Here is a 21,195-nt window from a genome sequence, read left to right as displayed (position 1 = left end):
TCCTCGTTTATTTTCTCTTACTATTAATACTACCATTACTAATGGTTTCTCTGCACTGAATGCCGCGTTTAACCAAGGTCAGCTTAATTAACTTAATGGTACTCCTGCGCATTTTCCCGTTCGGAACCTAGGTGCATACTGAAGGCTCTCCGCACTCCCTAAATCTGCAAGACCCCTACGGCTGCATTGTGCATAGCCACTGGCCAGTGATCAAAGATTGTAGCGGAGGCATTTGCAGACCTTTTAGTCTCTCCTTTGTAAGGCGACCTTCTTTCCTTGAGAAGTCAGAGTACCATACCTGCTTCCTATGGTTCAGCCTGCCAGATGGACAAGTCAGGCTTCACTTTTGAGGAGCTGCGTCACATGCTGAGCCTCTCCAAACGCCACACTACCGCTAGTGAAGATGGTGTGATGTACCAAGCATTGCGGAACATTGATAAGAGTTTCCATGACCGTATTTGGAGGGAAATAATGAAGTGTAGAGAACCTGTGTAATCCCTGTAGTATTTAAATCGTCCGTGGTAATGCCGATTTTAAAGCCTGGCCGCCCTGCTACATACCTCAAGTCCTAGCTGCAAATACCCCAAACTTCAAGTGACTTTAAGCTAATGGAGCTAATGATCTTGTTTCTACTAGATGTCATGCTGGAGAGGCTGTGCTTTTTCCCTGATGTCATGAGTGGCTTTCGTTGCCGCCGTTCAGTTCTGCAGAGCATTTCAGACCTTGTCTTCGAGCTTGAATTTGCTAGATGAAACAAGCACTCCGCCTACATGCTCTTCCTAGACATACAGCAAGGTTTCGACTCAGTTCCGCATAAGGCGATTACTTTCGCTCTTGCAAGCGCGGTAATTTAGGGTCATTTGCTCCGCTCCGTGCATGATTTTCTATCGGAGCGTCTTATGAAAGTGCATGTCGGAGGAATAACAAGTAAATCCCGCACTGTGAAGTGCGAAGTCCCACGGGGCAGCCTATTATCGCCGCTTCTGTCTAACACCGTACTCGCCACTCTTCTAAGTCGTTTGCCTCGGGACATTGACTTCCCTGTGGGCATAACTACTTATGCAGTAGATAATTCTGTGTGGATAAGCGGCCCTTCCCACTTTGGTCCGTGGCTTCGTGCAAGCTCGCAAAGAGCTCTGAACGTGGAGTACTTAAATGAAGTTGGCCTGCAGATATCACCTACTAATTGGCTGCAAAAGCATGTCATCCTAAACAACGCTATCGTCGAACAATGAGCCGACTGTACCTTGACAAAATGCCGAAAAGATGGATGTGACAACACCGTGATTTGCTCTTAATTTGAGAATCGCAACTCTTGGCCTCCTGCCGTTAAGCTTAAACGACGGAAATGGCTATACCTCCTTAAGTATTTGGCCGCCTTGACCGCTAGAAGTGCCGGCTACGACCAAACAATGACTTTGCAGGTGTATCAGTAATCTGTAGTATATGACTTGATGTATGCGTTACCAGTCCTGAACGTTGCACGTAGTTTGATGGCCCAACTTGAACGAGAGCATCGCGTTGCCCTCCGACTAATGCTTTGATTATCTCATGAGGCACAATCTGTTGCATTACTCTCTGAAGCGCATCACTTACCTTTGAGGCTGCAAGCTCTGTATCATATTGAGCGCCTGCACCGCATATCGAATGGTCAAGTGCTCTCCCATCGTCTGGTTTATCACGTGTTTTCTCGCATGGAAACAATGGCGGCATAATTTGTGAACACTGCTGGTATTTCTGAATTATGCTGCTGCTGCTTTTTCTCTGCCCGTCGACTCTAGTATGACGTTCATTTCAAGTACCTCATCCATCCTCAATGCGTGCAAGAGGAATTAACCGCATCGAGGATTGCCATATTAACGGACTCCCGCATTACCCTTAGCAGATTACAACGCGAGTGCCTTAATTAACTCTATCTGTTGGTTAGAAAGTTAGAAACTCATTCTGAACGTTTATTTTTCTTGCCTAGTTTGGTCCAGCATTGTTGCGAAATTTTCTTGTGCTTGCACAGCTAAGCTAGAAGGCACCAGTCTACATTTTTTTTCAAACGCACGCTTTATGATGGAGACATTAAGATGGTGTCTATAGCAACACAATGAATTGGTGCAATTGCCAAAATAGCCAATTTTTCAACTATTTTAACACCTTGAATAATTTTGGCACCTGCAAAAGCGGGTATAATTGCAGACTTTGAAGTTTTCCTTGGAAGGCAGAAAAATAAATGAGAAACAAATTAAATATAGAATAGTAGCCCGGTTGACATAGTATAGCTAAAATATTTGAAGCTTTGGAGGTTCAGCATATCTCCTAAAAAAATCTAATTTTTTTTCTTATGCAGAAAGTTTCGTATCCATGCTCAAAAGGTTGCTTTGGTGGCCGACCTAAAAATTTGTGTGATACATCATTAGATAACCCTAAGTGTCTGCTATGCATGTGAGAAGTTACAAGAAGGTGTTTCATAAACGCGAAACATTATTGTTTGAAATGTTCATACGTGGATCGTGGAGACAGCATAAATATGTGAAGCCTTGCCGTCTAGGAAGAAGAGATTGTTAATATAATGGTCAACTGCACTACAAATTGTGACGGGCTCTTTTTATCAATACGAAGAGAGGAGACATCGAGCGATACAACCTAGCCTCATAATTTTTTTCCATGAATACGAAACGTGGACTTCAACCACATCTGAGCACATCACTCCCCCGCCCCCCCCCCCCTAGCAGGGCACACATAAATTTCATTGCCAGACATGTTCAGGCTGCGGAACCGTGGTAACACGCAACACCAAAAGACCTTGTTTACCCTCACGTAGGCTTTCATTTGCAATTAGGAAGGTGTTTTGCACTTGTAACATCTGATGACAGTCTGTGGGCTCCCTATATATATGGCGCAATGCATGTTTTGGCAATGCATATCGGTATGTCACAGTGCATTGCAGCGCGACATATCTTTTAAAATTCTTATGTGAATTATATCAGTGTTCTTTCTAGATTTGCGTGCGACTTAAATGCTAATATTCATATTTGTAAACTGCATGAACCGTACCTATGGACTCTGCAGGACTCCCTGACGAAATTACTCCGTCGTGATATTCCATGTGCAATGGGTGTATGGTTCTTCTGGAGCACACCAAGCGCACGCCGAATTGCGTTAGAGTGCGCGTCTCTTGGGAGTAAAACGCAGACCGTAACGCCATTTCTCGGTCATCTGCATTGCAGACGAAGGCAGCAAATTCGTTCATAGTATAATTTTTCTTTGTCGTCTCCATCCCAGGCCGGCAAGGTGGGATGCACCTCTGAGAAATGAAGGGGCTGACGCAAACAGTCAAAAAATAAGCTTTCGTCTAAAAATAATACTTTATTGTAACTTCCCACATGCATAACAGATATGTAGAACTATTTCAAGATTTATTGCGTATATTTTTACACAGACCACCACGGCTGTTTCTTTTTTTAACTTTGAACATGAAACTTCTTGAAGGAAAGAAAAACTTTTTTGTTTTAGGCAATTGGCTAAACCTTCAAAAGCTCAAATATTTTTCAGTTATGCTATGCCAACCTGGCTACCTTTATATTTAATTGGTACCTTATGGGCTTTCCTGCATTCCGAAAAAAAAATTCAAACTTCGTAATTTTACTCGCTTTCGGGAGTGCGAAAAGCACTCGAAGTATGCAAATATTTGAAAAAATAAATTTTTGCATCCACACCACTTCCTCGCCTTGCCATACACACCATTTGAACGGCTGGATCATACAATGTGCCTCTGGAAAAAAAAATGTTGATTGATGCGTTCTAGCTCAGCTAAGCAAGAAATTATATTATCGCCAGAAGGCTAGAAAAGTTTTTGCAACAAAAATAAACGTGCAGACCGAATTTTGCACTTGCGGAAGTTTTTCAGCTATATCTGTGATACTCGAAAAACCACTGGTTGATTTGGCGTGCAATGACCGATTGTATAAACGACGACCAATATAGCGCAGCCTTGTGTACACTATGAATTGACAATGAAGTGTTATAAGCAGAATGCAGGTGTACATAGTTAGCTTGACCTACTTTTGACGTAACTGATCTTTTGTGGGACATATTGTTTTGCTAGGCGCTGAATGCAGCGCGATAAACTCGGTAAAAGGGCCTAGAACAAGAATGAGAGCGCCGATGGAAGTATACAAACTGCTGTTATCGCCGAAATTAAATTATTCTTCACCGAAATTAAATTATTCTTCAAGAATTTTGCATACTATGGCTCGGGTGTAGGAGGTAATAGTTATAGAGTGCGGCTCTCCTAAATAAAGTATCGTTATAAGATGTAGTTAGGAAGGCATAATGCCCGTCTCAATCACGGGTTCTGGAATCCTCGGTAATTGTGAGACAGTAATCTAGTGTCTGACTAAGTGTCTGAAGCTTTCTTTTTTCTTGCGTCTATTTTTGTATCGTATGCAGACTTAAAATACATTTCTTCTGTTTCTATTTTCCATACTGTCCTCACCTGGGGAGGATTGCCTCCACTGCAATTGTAGGATCTATGTAATCTCGCCACATAATCTCGCTCGCTTGTTCGTAAGCCAAACGAGCGAGCGCTGATATATTCCCCTGGTCGTACTAACGACTTTTCCGGGGCACTCGAATAATGCAAGAAAACAGAGTGGGTGCTCTTCGCAACCGCCTCGGCAGTGTTGCCATATGCCCGCTAGACAACTTTTAGCGCGTGTATTCCTGACAGAATTTTCCAGACATCTCGCTCATTAGCGAAGCCCCGAGCCGCCTAATAAACTAAGGACGCGCTCATTAGACAGTCTGCGCCGCCGGAGACTGCACCGCACAGTAATCGCTCGCTGGGGCCGCGGATAGCCTAGCCTTTTATCAAGCGCGCACCTTTGGAGGCGAACGCGGCTCTTGGAATAGGGTTAACCTTCATTAGGAAGACGTTGCGGAATCTTTTTGCGAGGAAGGCCGTTAGTTGCCCAACACTTCGAAGCTCCTGGCATTAGGGCTGGGACTTGTTGCCTCTTACTTTTAACCACATATACAGAAAAAACACGAAATAAATGTAAACATGCACGAGGGCAGAGATTCAAGTCTTCCTTCAACCTTGATTAGTGAGTGCAAGATGCATAGAGCGTTTGCAGTAAGCTTTGGGATGCTTTTCTCAGATTGTTCGCCTGAACCACGAAAGGAGCAGCTGTATGTCGCGTGAAAGATTTCAGTGGCATATTTGAAAAACCGTATTCGATCGCCATATTCACTGCAGTCGTGAATTTTACGGCGTTTCATATTTTATGTTATTCTTGTTATTCGAAAAGTATCCATGTCCGTCGGCTCTTTTTATAGTGTCCTGTGTATAGTTTATAGTGTCCCTGTGCATAGTGTCCCGCCCACACGCACTCAGTGCTTACTCTCTCCCTTTCTCTCTTTTTATTCCCCTTTCCCCTACCCCAAGTGTATGGTAGCAAACCGGATGCTCTTCTGATTGACTTCCCTGCCTTTCCTGTCCTTGCGTTCCCTCTCTTTCTCTCTCTCTCTCTCCATCGGCTCTCGAGCAGGCATCTGAAAACGCACGCTGGGAAGCACTAGTCACCTGGGCTCAAATCAGGGGTTTTTTATCTCAAGGGCTTTAAGATGTATAGCTAACGCAACCTCATTACAAAGTCATTCGTGCACATGCACACATATATATGAATCAATATATTCGAAGACTATGTAACTTAATCACGGTAGCGGAATGTATGTCCTTCCTTTCGTGACAGTAATTTCTGGTTTTTCTTACCAACGAACATTTCTAACCAACGGGCAGTTTTGGAAGTGATTGATCCATAATACACTGCATCCACTTGAATTTTGTGAAGTAATGGTTGCCAGGACACATGTCATCAAGTGCTACGAGCATTTGTATGTTGTGATAGAACGATTGTGTTCCACGGAATGAACGTTAGAAGAATACAAGCACAAAATACCCCTGTTCTAGTTACCTCGTGTACATCAGCGATATGAATTAATAAATCGATAAATGAAGAGATCGCGCTTTCTTCCACAATCTAAACCAACCCACTAAATAAAGAATGTTTTGCCGCATAAAAGAGCAACGCCGAGGTAATGTGACTTCTATAATAGAGACATAGGCTTCGATATTCGCTTAATTATCATTGATTGATAGCGGCTTCAGAACAATAGAAATTACACCGCAAATTAGGGGCGCTCGTTTTATTCAAGTAAATCTTCGTATAGTGCTAACTGCTATTCAGTATTCTTACATTATTTAAGTTTCTTCTGCTGTGCAAGCTTTATGATTAAGTAATACGTACAAAAATTTATCGAAATGCCAGTAGTGGCAGGATATAAGCGTTAAATTTTCTGCCTGGTTCTGTAATCATTGTGTAACTCTCTAGAGGTTGCACCTCATAAGAAACCAACAAATAATAACACTAGGGAAAACATGGGGTAATTACTTGTACTTGCGAACTCAAGTAAACAACTGGCAAATTAATGGAAATGAAAGTTGATGAAAAAACAACTTGCTGCAGGTGGGAACGATCCCACGTCTTCGCATTGCGCGTGCGATGCTCTACCAATTGAGCTCATCACACGCGTAATGCGAAGACGTTGGATCGTTCCCCACATGCGGCAAGTTGGTTTTTCATTCATTTTCATTTCCATTAATTTACCAATTCTTTATTTCAGTTAGTAAGTACAAGTAATTTACCCTATGTTTTCCTTGGTGTCATTGTTTGTTGGATTCTTAAGATCTAATTATTAAAAATCGGGCCCCTTGGTTAACCCCCTTTCTTCTCTCTAGAGGTTGCGTATGGAACGTGCGCATATTAACCATGTAATGCGCCACACGAGATAAGTTAGAAGGCAGCTGCATTAACAAATTTTTCTAAAAGCCGTAATACTGGTATATTATCCTAAATTATAGGATTGCTATTATTCTAAAATATACAAGTGTGACGTTGGGTGAAACCTTGTATGCGATGCCTCTACTTGTTGGTAGTGCATCGCTAAAACTTTGAGCGTGAGAACACTTACAGCTAAACACCACAACTCTCTAACGATGAGAGCGAGTTGTTCAGATCTTTTTGTTGTTTTTTTTCACTCTATGTTTTAGCAGGTAAAGGTAAAACTAATTATCGCAATTTTCCTTTTACTTATGTAATATTTTACTTCCCATTTCAAATATGACTTACTAAAGAAAAACATAAGTTCCTGCAGGCAAGTAGGTTGTCTGAATTGACGGTCCACTAAGGTGAACTTAATTTAATGTGCAACAAAATGTTGTTGACTCTCTTACGGAGGGAGACAAATTTGAGAATATTCTGCAAAATTACTGCACCTTTCTAAAAGATCACTGAAGATTGCGCTCTTACTATTAATGACCTCCTATGAATGAGTAGAGTGTTTGATTGGGCAGTTCAAATAACGCTGCAGGTTACCGCCCGATCCTTGCCCCGGCGGTTACGTAAATAGGACGTCAGGTGATCGGAATAAAACAGATTTGAATATTTTTACGTTATAAGGCCCCCAGCACTGTAAATTTCTTAAAAGAAAATGGCAATACGCGGAAATGCTACGAGTCTCTTTCTTTCTTCTCATTCTTCGAGAGAAGCTTTATTGTCTTTCGTTGCTGCTGTCAAATGAAACCGCTGCCGAAGAGAGCAAGCTTCGGCGAAAGCACCACTTTTATTGCTTCTTCGACTCCTAAAACAAAGAAACCGCCCAAAATGATCGCACGTCCCAGTGCCAAGTTCTTGCTTGACGCCTTCTTTCCTTTTGGCGTTGTGCCTGCGTGTGGTGATAAGAAGGCGAAAGTAAAGCGACGAGGCGAGGGCGAATCGACCAGCTCTGCGCCCACAGCCTTGGCTCCTGATGGCGCGCGATCTATTACGCCTTGCCATGCTGTAAGTAAGCTACACGGCGCGAGAAAACGACCCGCGCTAAAAGATTCAGCGGCCACCCGCTTCCCGGGCGAAACTTTCTCTTTCGCATTCCTTGGGAAGCCCGCCGCACAGCGTTCGCTTCGAAGCAGTCGCCGCAGGAGCGCGCTCGCAGCGCGCCGGAAGATACCGCATCGTTAGATCGTGCTGTTGGACAGCGGGGGTTGAGAAAACCTGCAGCATACTGCGATTCGTGCACATGGGCGCGCGTGCGTGCGCGTGTGCGTACGTGTGTGTGTGCGTACGTGTGTGTGTGTGTGCCTGTGTGTGTGTGTATGTGTGTGTGTGTGTGTGTGTGTGTCGGTGTGTGCGTGCGTGTGTGTGCGCGTGTGTGTGTTATTTCATTTATTAAGCACAAGTAATTTCCCCTATGTTGTCCTTGGTGTCAATGTTTGTTGACTTCTTATGAAATGGCTAATAAAAATCGGGCCCCTCGGTTAACCTCCTTTCTTCTTGTTTATTACATAACGAGGGTCTCGAATCCGGCAACATTGATGCCTTCAAGTAGCATGTGTGGGTTTATTGACCAGTTGCCTTCACCCAAAAAGATCACGTTCTCATGACGCCTGCGGCAAAAAGGACGTTCCACGTCCGCCGTCAAGGTCTGTGAGTGGTGGCGCTGGCTAACACTCCCAGGGTTCTACTAGGGCACATAAATACCCAAGAAAGTGGATGGGGAGACGGCGCCGCTGTGGCTCAATTGGTAGAGCATCGCACGCGAAATGCGAAGGTTGTGGGTTCAGTTCCCACCTGCGGCAAGCTGTTTTTTCATCCACTTTAATTTGCATTAGTTTGTCGTTTCCTTAGTTCATTCATTAAGCACAAGTAATTTCCCCTATGTTGTCCTTGGTGTCAATGTTTGTTGACTTCTTATGAACGTACCACAATGTAATATGTTCAGTGATAGGACTATTGTTGCTTTGGAGGGCTAATTTTGTTCTTGAGTGCCTTGTTAGTTTCTGTACTACAACGTACTCAAAGAGTACTACAGCCACACTGCCAAAGGATTTAACCACTGACACATTCATAAGTCCATAGTAGTCTGGAGATCTTAGTGCGTCTTGGACAGTTTATTCTTCTTATTTTGCATGCATCATGGCTGCTGTCAAAACCGCTGCTTAAGGCTATGCTCAGTGTTAAGGTTAAGCTACGCTCATGTGCCTTGAAAATATACCGTGGCGTGTTTCGCGAAATATTTATATATCTCGAAAAACTTCTTTTTCGATTTCATAAAGATGTGTCTCCCATCAAAACGTTGATTCACCTTTCCTAGAAACTTTTGGTTAAATTTTTCCTGAATTTTCATGCCAACTACAAATTCACGGGCGATGTACTTGCCTGAAACAGGCCCTAATCAGGCCTCGTAAATTACCTCCAGTTGGCACCAATGTGCGACAGCTGCCATTCTGAAAACAACAACAAAATACTATCAACACCTGTTGTGCACTTGCCCTCAATGCGACGTACAGCGCATCTTTTTACGGAGCGCACTGAGGGGACTGGACTCAAATAAGAAATCTTTTGATACAAAAGTTTCTGCGCACTAGCCGCATCCAACGATGACGCAGAAAGTTATTCTAGCGCCGCGGCAGTTCTTGAAGAACATAGACCTCAACGTCCGACTGGGTTCCTGCTGTACGTCCCACTGTATACATGCAGCGTTAATTTTTGCCCTCTTTTTCTTGTTCTATTCCTCCTTTTCTTTACTCCCAGTGTAGGGTAGCAAAACAGACGCTCATCTGGTTGAGTTCCCTGCTTTTCCTCGTCTTACTTTCTTTCCCTCTATCCGCAGTTGGCAAATAATTATTTCAGCTGTCCTTTCGTCAGTCTCTCTCTGTCGTATATTATTATATGTGAGTATACGAGAGGTTGGGGTCAAGAGTGATGCCCGCTACTCCTGTCTTAAGCAAATAGTACAATAGCAATGATAGGGCGGCTCAAACAAACGAGCAAAAATACGAGATCGAATCATGAAATAAAATTAAAATAAATGTCCGAACGAACTAACGCACAGTTAAAACAAAGTTGTAAAAAGCGCACTGTACGTCACTAGACACGAAATTTGCACAGAAAGTAATATCAAGATTACAGAGCAGTCCCACTTGCAGTTGTATTTCAACAACGATATACTCTTATGTTGCATCATGCTCTGCTAGATATGCATGCAAATCTTGTATCTGATCTAACATTGTTCCTAGCAATAAGCAAAATTTTCTAATTATCACAATACCGTTGTCATTAAACGATTCTCTCTCATTCGGGAAAAAATGCTGACACGCCCCACTTTTTACAGCGAAGCTGTATATGGCTAGGTTCCGGCGGGTCGATGTCCGTAGACCAAAAATTGTGGGCCGATGCCGAAGATAGTGCAATACCTGGCCCACCCACGGCGGAGGTGATGGAGGCTTCAAGCACTCCGCCAGCTTGCGAAAATAAGTTTAATATCTCGGCTCCAAATAGAACCCCTATCAGACATTAAGCTGATAAGCCCAGACGCTGCACTTCGACTCGCGTCGGCCATGCCTACGTTCACGCCGCCCTCTCTTGGGCGGCGTTCCAGGTGCTTTCGTATCTCCTTTCCTTTCCTTCCACTCTCCCGTCGCGGTGGTCCGGTCGAAACGTCAAGCGCGTCTAGGTTCCCCCGGCTCTTCGGGGCGGCAGTCCCATAGATGGTCCACGCGAATGTATATGAATATCAAGATAAATGAGTCCGTACCTATGTTCAAAACTCTGTGTCACCTCTGTGTCGTATGCTAAACAGCTCCGCTGGTCATCCACTTTCACCGAGTGGAATGGCTGATGATTTTTTTTTCTTCTCTTCCTTTTCTTCAGTTTTGCCTCTCTCTCTATCTCTCTTAAAGAAAGCGAACACTTATTTCGTTCACTGGACGGAAATGAGCGACCAGTATGGAAAATCCTCCGCATGCGGCAGCGCCTTGGCTCAAAGCGCCGGCCATTGGTGCGTGCAATGCAGCTTCCTCGCTGAGAGTACCGCGGATCTTATTTCCGTTGTGAAAAAGAGGCCGCGAGATGGCGTTGGTGGCGCAGATGCGTTCCAGCGCATACATGCAAAAGTTTAGGAGAACGGAAGTCGGGTGGTGTGAAGCTAGTGGACGAGGGGGGGGGGGAGAGGGTTGGCCTAGAGAAAACAATCCCTGCGCATTGCATGGATTTCACCGCAGGACCCCGACTCGGTCTTCCGGCATCCCGAAGACCATTTATTTTGAAAATCTTTTAACTCATTTCAGGCACGTGCTGAATAAGTAGGCTCACCTCATGCGCAAACAGCTCCCAACTCCAATCTGCTTTCCGGCTCGCACTCGTTTTCCTTTTCAAACATTTTCGGTGGCTTCTGCTAGCACCCCTCCCCCCCCTCTCCAGTTTGTTACCATCCCCGTTTTAGATCCCAACTTTTCGCCTCGCAAATTAAGTGCACTCAGTTTGTTTCTGGAGATGATCCCGGCAATGGTTTTAAGAGAGCAAATGCAAACGTCGCCAAGGAGCTACGATGTAATCTTCTAAATGCAGTCTCCGAAATGATGTCTCGAGATATATGCAGGCACCCGCACACCACGTGGAACTGCGCGCATGCAGCCCACCTACACATAATAAAGTAGCTATGCCTTGCTCACTGTTCTCCGAGCGCAACCTGTTTATCTTCTAAGTTTCGAAACCATGCGCAAGAATGAACCCGAGACTTAAGGTGCGTGAATTGAGTTTCTTGTTGTTGTTTTTTTTTTGCCAACTCTGCATTCCGCGAGTCGCTAAGCCATTATAAATTAAATCAGAGAACAGATGACGTCATCAAAGATGGATCATGGCGGCTTGCGAATCATCGTGCGCATCGTATTTTTGACTCTCATGAGAGAAGAGAGGCATGCGAGGGAGAAGGCAAGAAGGAATCGATAGTGCCTTTGTATACACCTTATCTTTGCGGCTTTGTGAGATCCGGAAATCGGAGCCATTGGGCTGGCGTAGGACTGGTCTGCAGTGAACATTAGGTTCACGTTCAGGCGGCTCGCTAGATTAAGGAGTACTGTACATTTCGCGCCGGTGTCTGAAAAGTACTCTTAATTGCTTTTTCTATAATACAGAACACAAGAAAATCCCTGCTTCGATGCGTAGCCATCGTTCTTCTTTATTATCCCACTATTTATTCCTACCGCACGGTGTTCCATACGGATTGTTATGATTCAATAAATGCGAGTAGTTAATCTTTGGCTCAAAGAATAAATAGTTCATTTATTGTAAATAGCGCTGTTGCTAGACATAGTTTCTTTTTTATTCCTGGCTGTGCGTTGGCCTATTATTTGTTTTCGGAGTTACAGTCTTACAGTCAGAAGTCTGTAAGTGTAAAACTTCTGTAAGTTTTACATTTTTATCCCCTGTAATATCCTTTTCAGTTGCGACTTCACCTGTAAATTGTCAAAATTGCAGTACCGAAAGCACCGGAAGGCAAAATAAGATTAGTGGCTTTACGCGTAGATTTCAGTATAAGAGCTTGTTATGGGGGGGGGGGGGGGGGGGGGGTTGATTCATGTGCGGATACAAAACATGAAAACAAATCCTTTTGACTTTCTTGCAGCCAATGAAGGAAAGAAAAAGGCGATTCGCGTGCCAGTAGACGTTTGCGGTAACGAAATTTTCCGCGAGATCCAAAGGAACACGGAATTCAGGAAACGACTCGGAAGAAAATCAAACTGATTGAATAATTAATGAGGCCGCCTCTCGATGGTGGTGACGGCAGTGCAAATCTTCGAAGTACGAAGCGCGGAGGCGTCTCTTCGATGTGCGTGCGCTTCTCTTTTTTTTTTTTATAAGCACGGCGCTATTGACAATGGGTGCTTCATTTACGAAACATTGTTTGCACCATGTTTATGATAACGGGACACGGGAAATCCTCTTTGGAAGAGCAGCACAACGCCATTGTGTAGTTGACCGGATGTTTACAAGAGCCCTATAAGCAAAACTCACTTTCTGTTATTCCTTTCTCTCCCTCTTTCACTCCCCGTTCCCCTCCCCACGTGTAGGGTAGCAAACTGGACTCAGTCTAGTTAACTTCCCGGCCTTTCTGTCTTCCCTTCTCTCTCTCTCTGTTATTCCTTTGATGTTTTATTGTTCTGAAATAGAACTTTATTTTCAATTTCCTTTCATCGCAAGCAATTCAGTGGCTTTGTTTCGCTATGTCAAAGGGGACTCGCGTGTGCCATGGCGACTAAGGAGCTGCATCCGTTAGAATGCTTTACTGCAATTGTAGTTGTTCCTCTACGTTTTTATGCCCTTAATATTTCGACATAATCCCCCAATTTGGTTATTTAGAGAAAATCAAGACTTCTGAGTGATGTCTTCTCTAGACTTACATTTCCTTCTATTTCCTGCAAGTATTCCTCTATTACTGCTCACACTTTAGCCCGAACATTATGGCGCGCAAGGGGAGGGACGCACTTCCTCACGACTGTGCTCTGAGGCAACACAATACTTCCACGTGTACTTATTTATTCCGGCGACAGCATTTAACCCGATAACAACCAAATGTTATCACTCAGCAAGACGCGCCGGCATTATTTGGAATTTACTCGAATGTTACCGTTGATTACATCTGTTGCGTATGTTCTCGCCGAACCTTGTGTAATCAGACTGTATGTGCGACACGAATTGTGTAGAACTTTCTGGAAGACTCGCGGGCACCAGCGATGACGCTGGAACCTTCGACGAGTCATGTATAAAAGCCGACGCAGTTGAGCAGAACATCAAATTTTCAACGATCGCCGACTGTGTTCTCCGTTTTCCTTGTGCGTTGAATGTAACTTGCTTTTAGGGGCACAAGTTTGTCTAATATAGAGTTCGTTTTATTCACACTTTGTTACGGTGTTCTTGACCGTCACCACAAGGTTATAATATTGTTTCGGCTGCTTGAGAATATCAATAGGTGCGACTCAAGAAGAAAAAGAACGCAGAAATATATATATATATATATATATATATATATATATATATATATATATATATATATATATATATATATATATAATAGACTCATTTGTTGCGTCTTTAAACTTCTTTTTTTGACAAGCTGATGATGTGTCCATCATCAGGACTAGAATCCATAAAACTGAAATTCGTAAAATAATTGTTTTGCTTTTTCAGGTGCCGTCATGATGTTCATTCCCGACTGCAGCGACTTCTTCAGGACTGACTTGACCTGTGAGTTTATCTCCTTTTTTTCTTTTGGTGGTTGCCTGCGCGCCTATTCCAGAGTGCACAAATGTCGGGAAGGCGACTTCTCTTTTGCAAAGTCTTTTAGCAAATTGGAGATTGACCTTAATATTTCTCAATACTTGCGTTTCTTAATGTTTAGGTTTGGTGCAGTTTAAGACTACGGCTTACATTCACTTTGTTAATAGTAAGAATTTTCGTCACGCTATCATAAGACCTAAAAGCTTGTGCTGTCCTACGTAAGTATTGAGAAATGAAAAACAAAACAAAAACGAATTGCATAAAACAGGCTCGATAGTTAACGGCCAACTGCAATGAAATTACAGTTTGGCTAAATTTGTTATAAATGAGTAGTACACACAACACTAAACCAATGTTGACCATGTGACAATGCTGATTATTGTATAGTTTCTGTGTCAGCAGCATTTAAACAGCACTAGACAGACGATGCGGGCATCTATGACACAAGTCCCAGCGCGAGATTTTTTAGGGCGTTGTGGGGCGCCGCGCGCTCGGGGTTGTTTGCATCGTCATGCCTGAAGAACCACAGATATCAGAGCACGCGGTAGTTCTGAGCTTCATGACGGCGGCTATGCTCGTCGTGGCACCCCACAGTGGACACAGTGTTTGTGCAAGGCAGTAGCGTGGCCTCCGAGATTAAATGGGTGCGTCGCTGCAATCTCGGAGCTAATGCCGAATGGCCAAGCACTAGGTCGCGTGTCCCTTCTGAGGAGTGGTAATGCCGACATTTTAGAGCGCGGCTCTGAGGCGCCCACACCTGCGGTAAGCGTCAGCGTTGCCCTCGTAACCGAACGAATACCGCGAAGGGTGAAAGCGAATGCGGAGCGCAGTGGCAGGTGAAAGACGGTGATAGCGAAGACAGCACGAGGAGGAAAGCGGAGGAGGAGGGTGTTGCGAAGTCATGAGGCGGAAAGCTGAGGAGGAGGGTATGACGAAAGGCGTGAGAAGAACAGCGTGGTGCCGTGCAAGAGGGGCTTTGCGGCGACGGTTTTTATGAGATGGCGCCAGAGTAGCCCGCGTCGTCTGCATGGAAACAAAGTGCTACATGAGCGGAGGTCTGTCTGGGGCGGTTGCTCTGAATCGCGCTTACGCATCACCCACGCGTCGCCTCTCGCGATCTTCTGCTCAGCGAGGCAGTCGCGCCAAACATAGCTCTCCTTGCAGTGCGTCGCACGAGACAGATTAAAGGCGATAGGCAATCTATCGCGAAATCAAAACACGTATACAGCTATGCTCAAAATTCGCATTAGGGAGCATCGGAATCGTCGGTGAATTTTTTTTTTGTTTCAGTCTAAAAAAGAAAAGCTATTTTTGCGTTTTTCGTGACGCTTCCGTTTGTATTTCAAACGTCATCATTTTCAAAGAGGTTCCTCTATATCTACACATATCGTAAACTTGGCTTCTTAGCTAGTTAAAAATTTTACACACCATGTGAAAAAAATCAAGGCCATTCCGCCCTGCGAAGCTGGATGACTACAGAAGCTGTAAACGTCGTGGCAGAAAAAATTGTGTCAAAGACTATTTCATCCCTCATTGTCACTTTGTAGAGACGGTCACAATGGCTTTGTGGTCGCTATGATATACACTGATAGGCATACTGGCAATTGCAGACGTATTCTTTGATAATCTCAAATCGATGCACGTACGCCGCTGGGTCGATGGTTGGGTCGGATCAGTGTGGCATTCGAAGCGAAATCTCTACAAAATGAAATTCGCTAACCATTCCCTCTTCGGTCCCGACACATCCACATTGAAATCACCGACAACTACTACAAAGGTAGTATCATCGCAACTACCGCACGCAATCTTTTTGCTTGCATACGGTGGTATGAGTCATTGCTAAGAGGTTATGAGCCTTTGATGATGAGTTTTCCACATGCTGTTCTGCATGTTGTCTTTTTTTTTATTGTTCTGTCCGTGTTCTGTTGCTGCCGGTTTTTATGTACGGGGGTGCGCCCCTCTGTCAAGCCAGTCAGGCTTTTTGGGTGCACCCCTAACATCCCTGATGTTGAAATAAAGGTATTTGTATTTGGTAATTGTATTTATGATTAGAAAGAATGTAAGCCCTATTCGCTTCACTTTGATGAGTAATTGTAGCCTCTGCCTTACGGGACTTTGAGCCATTGCATCTTTGCTTGCTTACGGGTGTATGTGCGCCTAGGGGTGTATGAGCCATTCATGATGATAGTTTTGTGCGGACACGGAAAAGATTCTGTTCTACCCTAGCCATATACAGCTCCACTGTAAAGAAAAATTTACACGCAATATGAAATCTGACACCTGGGCAGAACCTTTGATATGCAAATGGCCACGACGGAGAGAAGAAAGATACCACACGAGAACTGAGTGCGCCCGTATGGTGTCTTTCATGTCCTCGTCCTGATTTTTCCTGGTCTTTTGACACCTTTGATAATTAATATAGAAACAAAGCAGTTTTAATACAATCACGCACATTTGATAAGCGCGGCTAATAAGAATTTGCGTAGTCCTCTTCAAGCTTTCCCTATAAGAGCAGTGTGTTGATCAAGATAGTACGCCGACACAGCCAACTGTCGAGTTTAACTGTCGTTACTTAAGAGTAACGAAAAACTTTATTGCATGCTTGCGCCTTCCTATGAGCCTCCCGGCTAACAAGCTTACACAGCAGGGTTGCCAATTTTGAGTACCCTGGTTGCCAGGCCAGATACATCTTTCGCCCTCTAACAACAGAAAAAAAAAAAACCAGGCAACATAAAATAGTTCTGATTGAATTAAGCAATTTGCTAAAAGTCCTTCTCATATGCGAGGCGAGTGGGCTATTTTCTTAAACGGGTGCTCTGGCGAAGCCCAGTTCGACATTCGTGTTTGCCAGAGGACCTTGCTGCCCTGCCGCAGGGATCCCTTGAGGTGTGTGTACAGCAGGGATTACGTCTTCACACGTGGGGCTCCAGTTGCCTTATGACTCCTGTGGTGCCACGAGGCCTGGAAGAGAAGCACAGATGTCAGCACTGTCGTCCGTACAGTCAAGAATGGTTTGCAGTGATGGTTTGAACCGTTTCTTTGGAGCAGATGTTGCCGATTGCGACGAAGCTTACGCCGTATTCCATACAGATCATGTATGAGCGAGGGGCGACGGCTTTTTCTACGACGGCCTTCGTGTTTCACCCGGTCTTGTCCAGCAGCCTAACGGTATCACGTTCGCCCAACTCTTGAAGTGGACGTCTCTGAGGGTGGGCTTGCGTGTGCTTTTTAACCTCTGGTGCCCTATGGTCTGCGAAGTCAGGTTGCCTTCCTCTCATCCTCCTGCCCATGAGAAGCTGGCATGGGGATTTTACGCTTTCGAGTGGTGCTCTCCTGTAATTGATCAGCCCGATTCAAAAGTTTTTATTCGCATATGCCGCCTTATTGAGGAGACGTTTTACCACGTTCACTCCTTTCTCTGCCAATCCGTTTGAGCGCGGAAAACCGGGGCCAGAAACAGCGTGGGTAAATTCACATTGTCTTGCAAAAGCCCGAAATTCCTGTGATGAAAACTGTGGTCCGCCGTCCATACATACTTCAAGTGGAATGCCGTGGCGTGCAACTATCAAGGGCAGCTTTTCTGTTACACAATGGCTGGTAGTCTGAGGAAGCGGCTCTAATTCGGGGTAGTTAGAATAGGCATCGTAGACTGTAAGGTAGTTTTTTCCAGCATGCTCGAACAAGTCCACGCCGACCCTAGCTCATGAAAACGCGGAACAATTTCTGTGTATGAGCGGTTCACTTGGCTGCCTGTAAGCAAAACGGCGGCAGGTTGGCCACCTAGAAGCCTGCTCGGTTAGTTCTGCCGCCATATGAGGCCAATACATCAGTACCCTCGCCATTGCCTTGCATTTTCCGACACCCAAGTGACCCTCATGTAGGCGCTGCAGCATTTCCTTTAGTAGGGACTTCGGAATGATAACTCTAGAACCACGCAACAGTATGCCTTCAACATAATATAGCTCTGCTTCAACGGGAGCTAGCTGTCCTATTACGCGGCGGCCACCTCGAAGCGCTTCGGTGACTTGCCTAGGCTCCTCGTCTTAATTAGTTTCTTTCGCTATCCGCTTGGCTGCTGTGGCACTGACGAGCCTGGAGAGGACAGCCACGGCATGGATGGCCACACCTTCTAGCTCACTCTGAGGCCGCTCATTGCTGTCGCATCTGATTCTTTAAAGAGCATCGGCCAGAGCAAAGTCTTTTCCCTGGGACGTACTGCAAAGAAATGTTGAACGGCATGAGGCGCAGAAAGAAGCGCTGCTTTGATGGATCGAAAATGGCAAGCACAGGTGCAGTTGACAACGTTTCGCACAGTTTTTTCCATTCGTTGTCATGGCCGCCTGACCATTCGAGCATGCATTTGTGTTTTAATAGGGCTCACAGATTCTTCGTCTTCTCAGACAGGTTTGGAATGAACCTTCCAAAGTAGTTTGCTGCGCCCAGTAGTTCTTTAACACCTTGTTTTGAAGTTGGAAGTGGCAATTCCACTACATACTTAACTAACCTTCCATCTGGCTTGATTCCGCCTGCCGAGATGACGTCGCCTAAGAACTTTACTTCGTCCGTGCCGAAGACACACTTTCCACGGTTGAGCGTTAATCCTGCTGATTTTGCTGCCAGTAGTGCTGCTCGTAGGCGCTTATCATGTTCCTGTTGCGTTGCGCCCCACACGAGTATGTCGTCGATGTAGACGCGGGTACCGTCTAGACCGTCAAAAATGTTGCCCATCGCTTTCTGGAACACTTGGCTCGTGATGCTTATCCCGAAGGGCAGCCTTAAAAAGCGGTACTTTCCGAACGGCGTGGCAAAAGTGCAGATTTTTAAGTTTTTTCATCCAAGGGCATTTGATGAAAACCACAGTTCGCATCTGGTTTGCTGAATACCTTTGCATTTGCAAGCTCGGAATCGATTTCTTCCCTGGACGGCAGCTGATAATGATCGTGCTCCAAGCACTGGGTTACGTGCGTGGGGTCCATGCAAACACGCAAACGGCCTTTTTTTTGGACGATGACAAGGGGACTTACCCACTCAGCGGCCCCTTGCATTTTTTGGATCATTCCTTGACGTTCTATGTGGGTCAGCTCTTGGCGCAGTGGCTCACCAAGCGCATGCGGAATTCTGCGTGAGGGCAGTGACACTGGGTTTGCTCCTTCATTCAGCTCGAGGCTGTAGGTTTCTTTTATGCAACCTAGGCCTTCGAACAGCTGCGGAAACTCGCCGAAAACTTGCGGCTTCAAATCAGCAAGCCTTTGAATCGTTTGTACCCTTGAAACTACTCCGAAACATTCGCAAGCCTGAAGGCCTAGTAGCGCTTGCTTTCCTTTCTTGACCACAAAGAAATCAGTCAATTCTGCAATTTTGCCGATGCGAAGTGGCAGCGTCACAGTTCCAAAGTACCTTATCGCTCCTCCCCCGTAGCTCGTCAGCAGCGTGGAAGATGGTGTAAGACGCCTTCCTTCGCTCACCTTGAGAAAAAGGGCTTGAGGAAGCAAGTTGGCTTGTGCCCCCGTGTGGATTGTCATCCGTATGGAGCGATTAGACAGTGTTGTTGTGATTGTCCAGTCTTGGTCCCTCGTAACATCGTTTATGCTCACGGCCAAAATCTGGAATTCGTCGTCTGATTCCGCTTCAGTCTGCGGTGGACAGTGAACTTCTTGAAGGCATTTTTTTTGTTCTGCAGCACACTGCGAAGTGCTTTCTTTTCTGACATACGCCGCACGTTCTGCCACAAGCTGGGCATTTCCTCGGCTCGTGACTTTGGTTGCAGTAGAGGCACTGGCGAATATATTTTTTTGCGGCACCTTCTTGCTGGGCTTGCTTTTTTCGCACGGCATTTAGCTTTGCGTCGTCCTTTTCCCATGCTTGGTTTTGGCTAGCAGCTAACTGTGCCGCTTTGCAGTGTTCTACTGCTTTATCCAGCGTGAAATCGTTCTCCCGTAGAAGCCGCGTCCGGAGCTTCTTGTCTGCCGTTCCGCTGGTCTCGAACCATTGATTCCTTCAAGTCTCCGAAAGTACAGCTGTGAGCTTTCAGTTGGACATCGCGTAGCAACTGTTCGAACGGTTCCCCGTCACGCCGATGCCGAGTTCTGAAGCTCTAGCGCTCATAGGTCTCGTTTCGCTTTGGCGTGCAATATTCTTCCTTCATGATGGAGAATACGCGAATCGAGAAAACGCGTAACTATTAAGGTACTTTCTGTACACTCGCTAACTCACTCACTCACTCACTCACTCACTCACTCACTCACTCACTCACTCACTCACTCACTCACTCACTCACTCACTCACTCACTCACTCACTCACTCACTCACTCACTCACTCACTCACTCACTCACTCACTCACTGTACACTACGATTCAGTCTCATTTGAGAAGCAAGATGAAGCAATGCAAAAGAAAGTGCTTGTAAGCAATCGTTTCTTATAATGGATGTCGGTGTACTGTGCCCTCATCCATACGAGCTGTTGAAGTTGGTGCATTTTCCAATCTAGAGCGCGCTCCCCCCCTCCCCCCGCTTTATCAACAAACTAGACAGTGTATTTATACCTCTCTTTTCGCGATTGAAACAATTCCATTCCAGTACTAAGCCTTGTCTCCTTGCAAGCTTTTTTCCTCACTCCGTTTCGCTTTTTTTCCCCATTTGCATTCCGTTGGCGCTAGGATATTATATGTTCGTTTAAGACCAATAGATGGTTTTTCCAACCATCAGGTTAGAACGCGATTGGATTCGGTAGATCACTAATCAAAAAGCGAACAAAAAGAACAACGGAGCAATTCCACAAGGCAAATGATAAAAGAAGCTTCATGGCGGAAATATTAAAGAAAGAGAAGCCCTCTCGTTTGAGTAGTCGTGTCCCTTTTCCCTTTGAAGCTTGACTGCTACTGAGAAATTTCTCTTGTCTTACTGGCCGACCCAATCGCGGGGCAAATAGTTTTGAGTGGTCATAAAGAATCAGACCGTCTGCCCTTTATGGCATAGAGGCCTCATAACATTTACTCATGTATAGGGGCAAGCAGCAAATTATATTCTTCT

The 21,195-nt window shown here is 45.0% G+C and overlaps 1 protein-coding gene and 1 pseudogene across 3 annotated transcripts in view; one reads left to right on the top strand and one right to left on the bottom strand.

The window, feature by feature from the left end:
• The window catches only part of LOC126531630 (nephrin-like), a 372,938-nt gene that overhangs the window by 238,560 nt on the left and 113,183 nt on the right, over window positions 1–21,195 (top strand). For all 3 annotated transcript variants that reach the window (XM_050179245.2, XM_055071313.1, XM_055071315.2), the window contains exon 4: window positions 14,076–14,132. The gene's annotated coding sequence lies outside the window, so the exon portion shown is untranslated. The remainder of the gene's footprint in view (window positions 1–14,075; window positions 14,133–21,195) is intronic.
• Window positions 10,270–10,449, bottom strand: LOC126532501 (U2 spliceosomal RNA; annotated as a pseudogene).

This window comes from Dermacentor andersoni, chromosome 5, assembly GCF_023375885.2.
Source record: "Dermacentor andersoni chromosome 5, qqDerAnde1_hic_scaffold, whole genome shotgun sequence".
In the NCBI taxonomy this organism is placed as follows: domain Eukaryota; kingdom Metazoa; phylum Arthropoda; class Arachnida; order Ixodida; family Ixodidae; genus Dermacentor; species Dermacentor andersoni.
This window is presented reverse-complemented; position numbering and strand designations above follow the sequence as displayed.